The following is a 13,910-nucleotide window of genomic DNA, read 5'->3' on the forward strand; positions in this document are numbered from 1 at the left end:
AGGAGGAAAAGCGTGTACCTGTTGGAAACCAAGGTTTTGGTCCAAGGTATTTAGTCCAAGGTATTTTGGTCCAAGGTATTGATCCAAGGTATTTGGTCCGAGGTATTGACCCTAGGTATTTGGTCCAAGGTATTGGTCCTAAGTGGTTTTGGTCCAAGGTATTGAGAAAGGCCTAAAACTATATAAGGAAGAGAATATCATTAGGCCAAGGTGTGCAAGTATTGAATATCTGATGAAGTGTTAGATCAAATATGTAGGTTATGGGTTTCTGATGCTTTGCTTGATCTAAACTAAGGATGCACCTATGTGGTTGAAGATGGATCAAGATCATAATGACTTATCATTATGTGATCTGAAAATGGATAGGCTAGATCTGATTGCTAACACACGTTTTATCCTTTATATATGATGATATGGGTATGTCTGAAGTCTGGAATCGCAGTGAAGTTATAAGTAAGTATTTGCAGATCTATATGCTGGTTCGCTTTGGTGAAGGTGTGTATACACGCTGCTTCACTTTGGTGAAGGTGTGTGTACACGCTGGTTCAGCTCTTCCAAGTAGCGTATGCAAAATAAAAGCTTGATGTTCAGGGATGACTAATCTATGAGATCAATACTGTTGTTTTTTTGTTGTATTATTGTTGTTTGTTAATGATGTCTTCTTAGATCTGAAAGTAGAACTGAATGTATAAGGAAATTGAGTCTGATTGATTGATTGATTAAGAAGGAAGGGTGATCCTTGTTTCTATCTATTTAGAACTCTGTAATATGACAGTAGATCTTCAGAATGTCACTCATTAGTACAGTTTGTGGTTCAGAAGTTTTATGATTCATTATATCTAGAGATATATGTAGGTTGGGCTAAAGGAAGTAGCATATAAACACAGGTTGGATCCATGGAAGGAGCGTATACATTCTGACATGTGCCTTTTGAAGTTACGGTTAGTTCTGGTTGTTGATGCAGTGATCTAGGTTCAGATCTGTGTACTGGTTACAGTGATCTATCTATTCTAGTTGTTTGGTTGAATTTGATTAAGTTTGAATGAATGGTTGATTCAAATGTGTCAGAGGTTGATTCACTTGTTCGGTGATTGTATGTTTCAATATGTCAGAGGTTTCAGTGATTGTTTGATTCAGTACACCAGAGGTTTCAATGATTGTTTGATTCAGTTGTGTCAGAGGTTCAGAGGTTTCAATGATTGATTGTTTAAGTTATATCAGAGAGTGATGATTGGGTTTCATTTATATCAGAGATTGATGATTGGGTTTTAGTGATTGGTTGATGCAGATGTATTTGATGGTTGTATTGCAGTAATGACTAATTTTGAGCTTCAATGTTGTTGATGGGTCCAGTATGAAAATTGGATGAAACGTGGCCTTCAGATTGTGGTGTTGTGATCCAGGAGTATCCAGTCTGAAAATTCATGAAACGTGGTCCTTGGAAGAAGAGAGAAAAGGTCGTAGCCTTCTGTAGGCTGGTGCCTACATACTATTAAACATATCAGCCAATACAAGAGCCAAGGGGTTGTAGCTCCCTTCCAGTAGCAGCTGGAAAACGAGAGAAGGTTGTAGCCTTCTGCAGGTGGGTTTCTGCGTACTTGTATGAGTCTGCACCAATACAAGATTGTAAACAGATTTTCTTATTATTAAAAGAAGACAGAGACGACAATAGCAGGTGGTTTTCACCCACATTGGGTTTCCATATTAAATCTTGGTGTTCATGTGTGTTCCTTATGTGTGATGGTTTATTTTGTTATTATTGCACATGGTTACTGTTTAATGTTTAATAATGTATTGATGCACTGATTAAAGATCAAAATATGATGAATTAACTGAGTAATAAGTTCATTGGATATACACTAGTTGCCTTAAGAACAGTTGCATGCACACGCGAGTTCCCTTCTCTGAAGTAGCATATATAAATATGATTATGGAAATAAAAAAGTTATTGATTTGAAAATACTGTTTCACCCCCCCCCCTCTCATTGTTATTTCCAACAATTGGTATCAGAGCAGGTGCTTTGGCAGAAGCTTGATCGCTTGAAGGAGATCCGTAGAAACAATGGGAAAGAAGCTAAATAAGAAAGCACCTCAAAAGAAGGCATCTCAAAGGAACTGTGATAGTGGGAGAGACGATTGGGGATTATGTGGAAGCAACTCTTCAGATTCAGAATCACCTCAGAATGAAGATGAATAAGCAAAAGAATTATGAGGTATGAATTTGTTGTCCTCTGGTGATACATTTCTCTGTTCATTTGAAGATTATGAAAGTGATAATGAAACAACTGAATTTGCTCTTATGGGTGAAAGAGAAAGAAATCAAATAGAGGCAGAATTTAAAATGCTCACAGATATAATTAGAGATCAAGAAGATCTAATTGATAAAAGGAAATGTTCCTACAAAGAAGAAGTTACCAGTGTAGAAATTTCGAATAATAAACACTTATTCACAGAGATTATCCCAATTATACACTATTGCGGAATACATGCACAATACATAATCTCCTCTACGTTGATCATCAATTTAGCAGCATTAAAAACAATGAAACATCAATCGCATGCGCACATTAACACAGTATGTAGCCCGGGGAAAGCATACAGCTGAAAACCGCACACTATCCGTATATTATAATGATTGAGAACATGTAACAATACATAGTACAATACTCCTCACAAGCACTCAGTACTATCTCCACCTGTTACACACAAAACTAGCTCAGATCCGAACAAGTCACTAGTTCAAATCTCCTCCGCTGCTTTTTCCTGCCTCCACTGCACAATCCCAAGTGAAAATCACGTGAGCACAGGCTACAGTTACCTCGGTATTGGTCCACACTGCGCAGTCCTCATTGGCATAACTCAATCCCATTGATTGTGCAAGATCTCATGCACAACTATAGTCACAACTGATAGCAATCTCAACCTCTAAAATTGTCTCCACTAAACTGTCCATGCACTGAGTTAACTGATGTATTCTTTAGTTGCTTTATGAGTTAATAATTAGTGAATTAATTAATATTTAATTCACACAACTCATCACTAATGTATTCTTTAGTTAGACTAAAATACAACTAGTTCAACCAAGTCAAACTGAACACAACTCCATCAACTCCACAATCAACTCCACCAAACTCAACCACATGAGTTATAATTGAAGTCCTGCATGCAATAGCTCAATTGACCCACAAGGAAAGCGTATTTCCTTCTGACAGTTGTATGTGCCACATCTGTAGCTCAAACTGAAGTGCTCCAAGAGGATAAGATAATGTTTATAGTCCAAATATTATTATGAGACTATAATATTCGATTGATCTATATTTAGACTGGCATTCTAAAAATAGAAACCGCCCATTTGTCTAAAAATAGAAGTCCATCTATTTTTACCAACATGACCAATCATCCACAAATAGCATCCTACAACTCATAGACCATGATTCATATGTCTAAAAATAGACTTTGCGCCAAAACTAGCCTGCGGGCCCACTTAGTGAAGGCGACTCCTTTCCACTAAGCTCCATCATCTTGTTGCATTTTCAACAACCAGACTAAAATATCAGTTGGAGGAAGGAAACAAGGTAAGGAAGTAGTACAAGGAAAAGGAAGATCAATGTCAAAATCTGCAAGATGAAGTGACATCATTAAGAAATGAAGTAAGTGAAAAGAGTACAACAATCAAGAAACTTAAAGATAGATTCAGTTACTATGAAAGTCTTGAAGCTAAGATCCTCTCTCTAAAAGAAGATCTTGAAAAATCAAATAAGCAGAATGAAGAACTACTCCAAGCATTTGAAGAACAAGAAAACGAAGTTCTCGAATTAAGGCAACAAGTGGAAGAAGGAAGAAAATATGAAGAAATCATGAAGAAGCAGTATCTTGAAAAGGAAGAGCAATATCAGGTTGAGGTAAATATCCTAAAAGGTAAATTAGAAGAAAAGGATAAACTTTTATGATTTCAAGATAGTACTAAGATTTTGGATGATATTCTTAGTATTCAAAGGTCTCCTACCATCAAATATGGTCTTTTTTTTCATGAAATTGTTAAAGGAGAATCTAGCTCACAAACTGAAGCAAAGAACTCTAGTGCAAAATCTAAAATGCTCAACAAGGAGATAAGAGGTCAACCCCATCAACAACCAAGGAATGAGAGTCTTTAAAGAAAAGCATTTACTCATAACTATGGAAGTGATAATCGGTTCTTTCCTCTGATGAATAATGTTGAATGTTTTATATGTCATAATTTTGGACATGTTGCAGCAAGATGCAGAAGTAGAATGGTTCAAGCTAATAACCATCACACAGAAACATCATCAGCTTCTAGGTACTTCAAGGGATATTGTTTTTCTTGCAATATGTTTGGTCACAAAGCCATTGACTGCTATAGAAGGAATATGAAACATGTAAGATGTTATGCATGTAACAAGTTTGGACATATAGCAAAGGAATGTAGGAGAAAATTTCGGGCACCATACCAAAAGGAGAAAACATCATCACACTCAAAGATATGGAAGAAGAAGGAAGTACAGTCAGAAAAATGTGGCATGGCATAGTGTACAGACATAACAGACTCAAGGGAGCTGAAAGTGTGAAACTTCAGTGTTCTAAATCTCATACGCAAGTTTCATGAAGACAAGTCACGTATATACACAAGTTCGAAGCTGCACAGTCGCGTATATGTTGGTTTGAGGAAAAAGCAGTGGGACAGACTCAGGAAAAAGGGTCTGATATGGTTCAGTCAATTATCTGCTCTGTTTGATGATGGTTACAATCTGTTGATGATATGTGGAAATGTGTTGGTCCTCATAAGCTATTAAAAAGTTGATGTATATCTGATTTATGATGATGCCTTGATGATTCTTACTGATATTTGCAATGATCATATCTGACAATGAACAGTTGGCACAGGTTCAAGGGAAGCATATGCTTATAATAATGCATTGTTGGCATTATGTTTAGAAGTCTTTGGTACCTAATGATTCTTATCAATGATGATGATGCTTATGTGGCTAAAGTGTTTAAATGATACATCATGCTATGTTACGGTTATGAGTTGCCCATGATGAAATCTCAGATGATACTTGTATTGCTTGGGGTTACATAGTTGTTATTCAGATCAGATTTATGGATGATTATGGATGACTTTTTGATGATGCATACAATACATATATGTTTCTTACATGGTGATCTTCATAAGGACAAGGAGAAGTACAAAGCTTGAGTACACAACTTCATTATTTGATGATGAGCCACTCATTTCTTTTATGTTGGTGTCATCATGCCTTCAAAGATGCATAAAATTCATATGGTGCAGTTATGATGCAGGATTCCTATAGTTCTTGGCTCTCACATTGTTGAGGATTGTTGTTGTTGATGGTATCAAGAAAGCTTGACAAATGACCATCCGCTCATGGTTTTCTAGATACATATTTGATGGATACACATTATGCTAGATGCATGGATAATTACTTAAGTTGCATATTGATAAATATTGTTGGTTGGCCAAGAGAATGGAGTTATTGCAGGTATCATGAAGACATAGCTATTTGAAGACATGGATATTCGAATACATGGCTTACTTAGTCACATAATGATGATGAATTCTTACCTTATGATGATAGGTTGATACTCACATATGTTGATTATCGTGGTTGATGCTTATCAGATGTGAGATGTTCCCTAGTGATGATACATGGTTGATATATTGAGGGTTCTTATGGAAAGATCATGTTGTTCTTGATGATGATGTTATGATCATAGATGACGACTATGCTATTTTCACATACATATGATATGATGTGAATGTTTTTGTGTTACTGCTTGGAGATATGACATATGCTTAGTTGATTCATGGAAGGTTATGATAAGGCTCTTTCTGCTAAGGAAACGAAGCAAGTTGATCTTGATGATATCAAGAGGATGAGTTGATATCTATATGCGACATACTTTGTCACGGGTTGATGATATTTACTTTGTCATATATTCAGAACTGATGATGGACATATACAGGTTACAGGTCTGGATGTTGCTGACAGATGCTCATGGTGCAGATCATATATGGTGTATGATAGTTGCTGATGGCTATCATGGTCTTGTTTAGATCTTTGGTCTTTGTTATAAATATCATGTATATCACACGATGAAAAGGTCATATAAATGCCCATGATGTAATAATATGTCTTTGTCTGTCATAGTCTTTTGATGAGTCCTTTTTGGTCATATGATGTAATTTGTACCCCCACTATGCATGGGAAGGATGATGTAATAATTGCTATATTTCAATATTGTTGGAAATAATACTGAGAGTGGGGGGGGTGAATCAATGTTAGCAAATCAATAACTTTTTCATTTCCATAATCATATTCATATATGCCACTTCAGTTAAGGGAACTCGTGTGTACACGCAACTGTGTTTAATGCAACTAGCGTATATCCAACAAACTTATGATTCAGTTAATTCATCATATGTTGATCTTTAATCAGTGCATCAGAACTTCATTAACCATTTAAACAGTAACTAGGTGCAGTAAAAACATAACAAATCATCACACATAAGAAACACACATGAACACCAAGATATAAGGTGGAAACCCAATGCGGGACAAAAACCACCTTCTGTTGTCTTCCTTTTAATATAAGAAAAACCTTTTTACAGTCTTGTACTGGCGCAGACTCATACCAGTACGCAGGCACCCACCTGTAGAAGGCTACAACCTTCTCTCATTCTCCAGCTACTACTGGAAGGGAGCTACAACCCCCTAGCTCTTGTACTAGCCGATATATTTACTAGTACGTAGGCGCCGGCCTACAGAAGGCTACAACCCTCTCTCGTTTTCCAGCTGCTACTAGAAGGGAGCTCCAACCCCCTAGCTCTTGTACTGGCCGATATGTTTACCAGTACATAGGCACCGGCCTACTGAAGGCTCCAACCTTCACTCTTCCTCCAGGGACCATGTTTCATAAATTTTCAGACTAGATACTCCTGGAACACAACACCATAATCTAAAGGCCACGTTTCATCCAATTTTCATACTGGACCCATCAACAACATTGAAGCTCAAAATCAATCACCACTAAACATTCAGAATACTGTCATCAAAACATAGTCAACAAAACACAGAGCAGAACCCAAAACTCTGGAACACCCACTAGAACCAACTGCAAATTCAGATATCACATTTCATAATGTATACGCTACTCTGATGAATCGAACCAGCGTGTATATGTGCTTTTACCAAAGCGAACCCGCGTACAGATATGCAAATACTAACTTAGCACTTCACAGCTATTTCAGAATTCTGTCATACCCAGATCATAACATTTGCAAAATAAAACATGTGTCAATATTCAGATCTAGTCTATCAATGATCAAACCACATAATGATAATACATTCCAAGCCTTATGATCCTGATCCATCATCCATCATCATCCACATAGGTGCATCCTTGGTTCAGATCAAGCAATGTATCACAAACCCATAACCTTCATATTGAATCTCATGCTTCATCAGATATTCAATACTTGCACACCTGGTCTAATGATCTTCTCCTCCTTTTATAGTTTAGGCCTTTCTCAATACCATGGTCCAAAACCACTTAGGACCAATACCTTGGACCAAATACCCGGGGTCAATACCTCGAACCAGATACCTTGGACCAATACCATGGATCAAAATACCATGGACCAAATACCTCGGATCAAAACTTAGCTTTCTAAGATATACGCGCCTTTCCTTTTGTGAAAGTGTGTGTGTACGTTATACGCTCCTTTTGGTATGTTAACCCGCGTGTATACGCTTCTTTGTCAAGGTGAACCTACGTATACCTCTCTTTGATCATTAATTCTTTGCTATTGACCTGTTGCACTATGATCTGTCATCTGAGTGAGTTGCCATCAAGGACAACACCTGTATCATAATGCCAACAATCTCCCCCTTTGGACTTGATGGCAACAACAACACCAAGTCACTCTCCCCCTTTGACATCAAGGGCAAAGGGTGGACCAAGATATTCTCTCCCTTGATATACATTATGTTGTCCATACTCCCCCTGAGTACATGCTGAAATATCTGATTGAGCTCCCCCTTTGTACATGTTAAGATGTACTAAACCATCCTTGCTCCCCCTGAGCACATGCAGAGTTTGCATAAATATTTTTCAAAAGAATAACATGACTCTATACATACATCACCAATGACCTTCCTATCACTAATGACTTATACATCCATCTCCCAACCAAGTGGGGATATACCAAATGTTTATACATGATTGAAATAGAAATTATTACATCATCCTTCCCATGCATAGTGGGGGTACAAATTACATCATATGACTCATGGGTCTTTAAAATATATACATGACATTTAGACCAAAGACCTAAACAAGACCATGATAGTCATCAACTATCATACACCATATATTATCTGCACCATAAGCATCTGTCAGCAACATCAGCAACCTGTATATTTCCATCATCAAAAGAGTCACCTAAATCAAGACAATTATGCATATCTGTACCAAGATCTTCTAAGATAATGCCAACAATGCATTATTAGAAGCATATGCTCCCCTTGAACCTGTGCCATACTATCATCAAACAGAGCAGATAAGCGACTGAACCATATCAGACTCCTTTTTTGTAGTTTGTACCGCTGCTTTTTCCTCAGAACACCATATACGTGACTGTGCAGCATCTAACTCGCGTATATACGCGACTTCTCTTCATAATAGGTGCGTATGCAAATTGGAATACTGAAGTTTTACACTTTCATCTTCCCCTGGGTCTGTTATGTCTGCAAACTGAGCTATGCCACATCTTTCTGACAATAATTTTGTCTTCTTCAATACCTGGGATTGAGATGATGTATGCTCCTTTTGGTTTGGTGTCCGAATTTTGCTCCTGCATTCCTTTACTTTATGTCTAACCTTGTTACTTGCATAACATCTTACATGTTTCATATTCCTTTTATTGCAATCAATAGCTTTGTGACCAAACATATTGCAAGCAAAACAATATCCCTTAAAGTACTTGGAACTTGATGATTTTTCTGTGTGATGATCTTGAACCATTCTACTTCTGCATTTGGCTGCAACATGTCCAAAATTATGACATATAAAACATTTGATATCATTCTTTGAAGGAAATAACCGACTATTACTTCCAGAGTTAGGAGTAAAAGATTTTCTTTGAAGAATCTCTTTCCTTGGTTGTTGATGCGGTTGACTTGCTATTTCCTTGTTGAGCATCTCAGATTTTTCATTGGAGTTTCTTACCTTACCTTGTGAACTAGATTCACCTTCATGAAAACCAAGACCAGTCATTATAATGGGCAAACGCTGAATTTTGAGGATTTCATCTAACATTTTTTATCCTTTAGGAAATCTAAGATTCAAAGTCTTTGTCTTTTCAAGTCCTTTTCTTAGACTTACCACTTCACATTCTAACACTTCATTATGTTTGTCCTTTTCAGTGAGTTGATGTGTCACTGTGTTTATTACTGTATCCTTTTCTGCCAAACTGATTTTAAGTTGACTGGTTTCTTTAAGGAAATCTTCCTTTTCTGAGCCATTATTTTCATATGCCATGAGTAGTTTAATTTATTGATCGTCTTCATCGCTATTGGACAAGCCATTATTATCATCATGAGTATAATAACTTCTATTAGCTTCTTTAGACATCTTTCCTTTGTTATGAGGGCATCTAGCAGCGTAATGACCAACTCTTCCACAAGAAAAACATTTGAAAGGTAGCTTACCTTTGAACCTTCCAGAACCCCGTTGAAGCTTCTTGACAAAATTTACCTCATCTTCTTCTTCTGAAATGTGTCCTAATTCATAGAGTTTTTCTTTTCCCTTTGTTGATGCTTTAAATGCAGCTTCTCTCATATCTCATGGTCCTCCTTTTCTCATCTCAAAGGCAGTTAAGATTTCGTGAAGCTGCGTCATAGTGATATTCTGCAAATCCTGTTTTTCTTCTATGGCACACACTTTGGGTTCAAATTTAGCAGACAAGGATCTCAAAAATTTCTCAACTAAGACAACTTCCTTAATTTCTTCACCTAGATTCTTCATACAATTGACAACTTCATCTATACGTAGGAAGTAACTGGCTATGCTTTCATCACTATGCATCTTAAGAGTTTCATACTGAATTCTAAGAGTTTGAAGCTTAGCACGTTTTACCTGAGAGTCTCCTTCGTAGCTCAGAATGATTTTGTCCCATATTTCTTTGGTTGATTTAAGCTGCATGACCTTGACAAACTCTGATTTTGATAAACTTCCTAATAAAATAGTGACAGCTTTGGCATTGGTTTCATAATCCTTTTTACCTGTCGTATCTGTAGGAATTGTTGTTGGAAATGTATATCATTTTTCCACAATTTCCCAAACATCCATTCCAAGAAATTGTAGATAGGTTGTGGTTCTTATTTTCCAGTAAACAAAATTGCTCCCATGGAAGATTGGCAATCTGATGGATCCCATGCTCTCTTGATTATTCATTTTGATGGATCTCCCTTCAAACGATCAAGCTTCTTCTAAAGGACCTGCTCTGATACCAATTGTTGGAAATAATACTGAGATGGGGGGGGGGGGGTGAATCAGTGTTAGCAAATCAATAACTTTTTCATTTCCATAATCAGATTCATATACGCTACTTCAGTTAAGGGAACTCGCATGTACACGCAACTGTGTTTAATGCAACTAGCATATATCCAGAAAACTTATGATTCAGTTAATTCATGATATGTTGATCTTTAATCAGTGCATCAGAACTTCATTAACCATATAAATAGTAACCAGGTGCAGTAAAAACAGAACACATCACCATACATAAGAAACACACATGAACACCAAGATATAAGGTGGAAACCCAATGCAAGACAAAAACCACCTGTTGTTGTCTTCCTTTTAATATAAGAAAAACCTGTTTACAATCTGTACTGACGCAGGCTCATACCAGTACGCAGGCACCCACCTGCAGAAGGCTACAACCTTCTCTCGTTCTCCAGCTACTACTGCAAGGGAGCTACAACCCCCTGGCTCTTGTACTAGCCGATATATTTACTAGTACGCAGGTGCCGGCCTACAGAAGGCTACAACCCTCTCTTGTTTTCCAACTGCTACTAGAAGGGAGCTCCAACCCCCTGGCTCTTGTACTAGCCGATATGTTTACCAGTACGTAGGCGTCAGCCTATTGAAGGCTCCAACCTTCACTCTTCCTCCAGGGACCACGTTTCATAAATTTTCAGACTAGATACTCCTAGAACAAAACACCATTATCTGAAGGCCACGTTTCATCCAATTTTCATACTGGACCCATCAACAACATTGAAGCTCAAAATCAATCACCACTGAACATTCAGAATACTGTCATCAAAGCAAAGTCACCAGAACATAGAGCAGAACCTAGAACCTTGCAACACCCACTAAAACCAACTGCAAATTCAGATATCACATTTCATAATGTATACGCTACTCTGATGAACTGAACCAGCGTATATACGCGCTTTTACCAAAGTGAACCCACGTACAGATCTGCAAATACTAACTTAGCACTTCACAGCTATTTCAGAATTCATTCATACCCAAGTCATAACATTTGCAGAATAAAACATGCGTCAGTATTCAGATCTAGTCTATCAATGATCAAACCACATAATGATAATACATTCCAAGCCTTATGATCCTGATCCATCATCCATCATCATCCACATAGGTGCATCCTTGGTTCAAATCAAGCAAAGCATCACAAACCCATAACCTGCATACTGGATCTCACACTTCATTGGATACTCAATACTTGCACACTTGGCCTAATGATCTTCTCCTCCTTTTATAGTTTTAGGCATTTCTTAATACCATGGTCCAAAACCACTTAGGCCCAATACCTTGGACCAAACACCTAGGGTCAATACCTCGGACCAGATACCTTGGACCAATACCATGGATCAAAATACCATGGACCAAATACCTCAGACCAAAACTTAGTTTTCCAAGATATACGTGCCTTTCCTTCTGTGAAAGTGCGTGTGTACATTATACACTCCTTTTGGTATGTTAACCCGCGTGTATACGCTTCTTTGTCAAGGGGACCTGCGTATACCTCTCTCTGATCATTAGTTCTTTGCTATTGACCTGTTGCACTATGATCTGTCATCTGAGTGAGTTGCCATCAAGGACAACACCTATATTATAATGCCAACAGTATGATAGTTGCTGATGGCTATCATGGTCTTGTTTAGATCTTTGGTCTTTGTTATAAATATCATGTATATCACTTGATGAAAGGTCATAAAAAGGCCCATGATGTAATAATATGTCTCTGTCTGTCATAGTCTTTTGATGAGTCCTTTTTGGTCATATGATGTAATTTTTACCCCCACTATGCATGGGAAGGATGATGTAATAATTGCTATATTTCAGTCATGTATAAACAATTAGTATATCCCCACTTGGTTGGGTGGATGAGTCAAATTTGGTATATCCCCACTTGGTTGGGAGATTGATGTATGTATGAGTCATTGGTGATAGGAAGGTCAAACTCACATAGTTGAGTTATAGAGTCATGTTATTATTTTGGAAAATATTTTTGCAGACTCTGCATGTGCTCAGGGGGAGCATGGATGGTATAGTGCATCTCAGCATGTACAAAGGGGGAGTTTAATCAGAAAATTCAACATGTGCCTAGGGGGAGCATGATCAATGTTCATATTCAGCTATTCAGATATGAAATTCTTCATTTTGGTCAGCCCTTTACCCTTGATATCAAAGGGGGAGAATAACTTGGCCCACCCTTTGCCCTTGATGTCAAAGGGGGAGAGTATTTTGGTGTTGCTTGTTAACTCTAACAGTTTCTACAGCTTGTAGTAATCAACACCAACATGGTCTTCATCAAGTCCAAAGGGGGAGATTGTTGGCATTATGATGCATGTGTTGTACTTGATGGCAACCCACTTGTAGCAGAACAACTCACTTGTATATGGTAACTAGATGAATCTACAGAAGAGATATCAAATGTGATAGAATGCATGGCAGTTGTGTTTACAAATGTGACAAAAAGTAGGGCAGTTCAAAGGAATCAGTTCAGAAGTAATGTACAATGGCATTATGATACAGGTGTTTCCCTTGATGGAAACTCACTCAGGTGACAACCCACTTGTAGCAAAACAACTCACTTGTATATGGTAACTATATGAATCTACAGAAGAGATATCAGATGTGATAGAATGCATGGCAGTTGTGTTTAAAGATGTGACAAAATGCAAGGCAGTTCAAAGGAATCAATTTAGAATTAATGTACAATGGCATTATGATACAGGTGTTGCCCTTGATGGCAACTCACTCAGATGACAATTCACAGTGCAATAGGTTAACAGCAAAGGATTATAGATAAGACTCCAGAGATTGAAGAAAGAGAGTAGTTTAAGAAGTATACGTTGATTCACCTTGTCCAAGCAGCGTATAAACGCAGGTTAACAGAAAAAAAGATTGTATACATATACACGCACTTTCACAGGAGGAAAAGCGCGTACATGTTGGAAAACCAAGGTTTTGGTCCGAGGTGTTTAGTCCAGGGTATTTTGGTCCAAGGTATTGATCCAAGGTATTTGGTCTGAGGTATTGACCCTAGGTATTTGGTCCAAGGTATTGGCCTTAAGTGGTTCTGGTCCAAGGTATTGAGAAAGGCGTAAAACTATATAAGGAAGAGAAGATCATTAGGCCAAGGTGTGCAAGTATTGAATATCTGATGAAGTGTTAGATCAAATATATATGTTATGGGTTTCTGATGCTTTGCTTGATCTGAACTAAGGATGCACCTATGTGGTTGATGATGGATGAGATCTAATGATGGATCAATATCATAATGACTTATCATTATGTGATCTAAAAATGGATAGGCTAGATCTGATTGCTAA

Source organism: Pinus tabuliformis, chromosome 8, assembly GCF_031772625.1.
Source record: "Pinus tabuliformis cultivar Carrire ecotype Pingquan chromosome 8, CPIR1, whole genome shotgun sequence".
NCBI lineage: Eukaryota > Viridiplantae > Streptophyta > Pinopsida > Pinales > Pinaceae > Pinus > Pinus tabuliformis.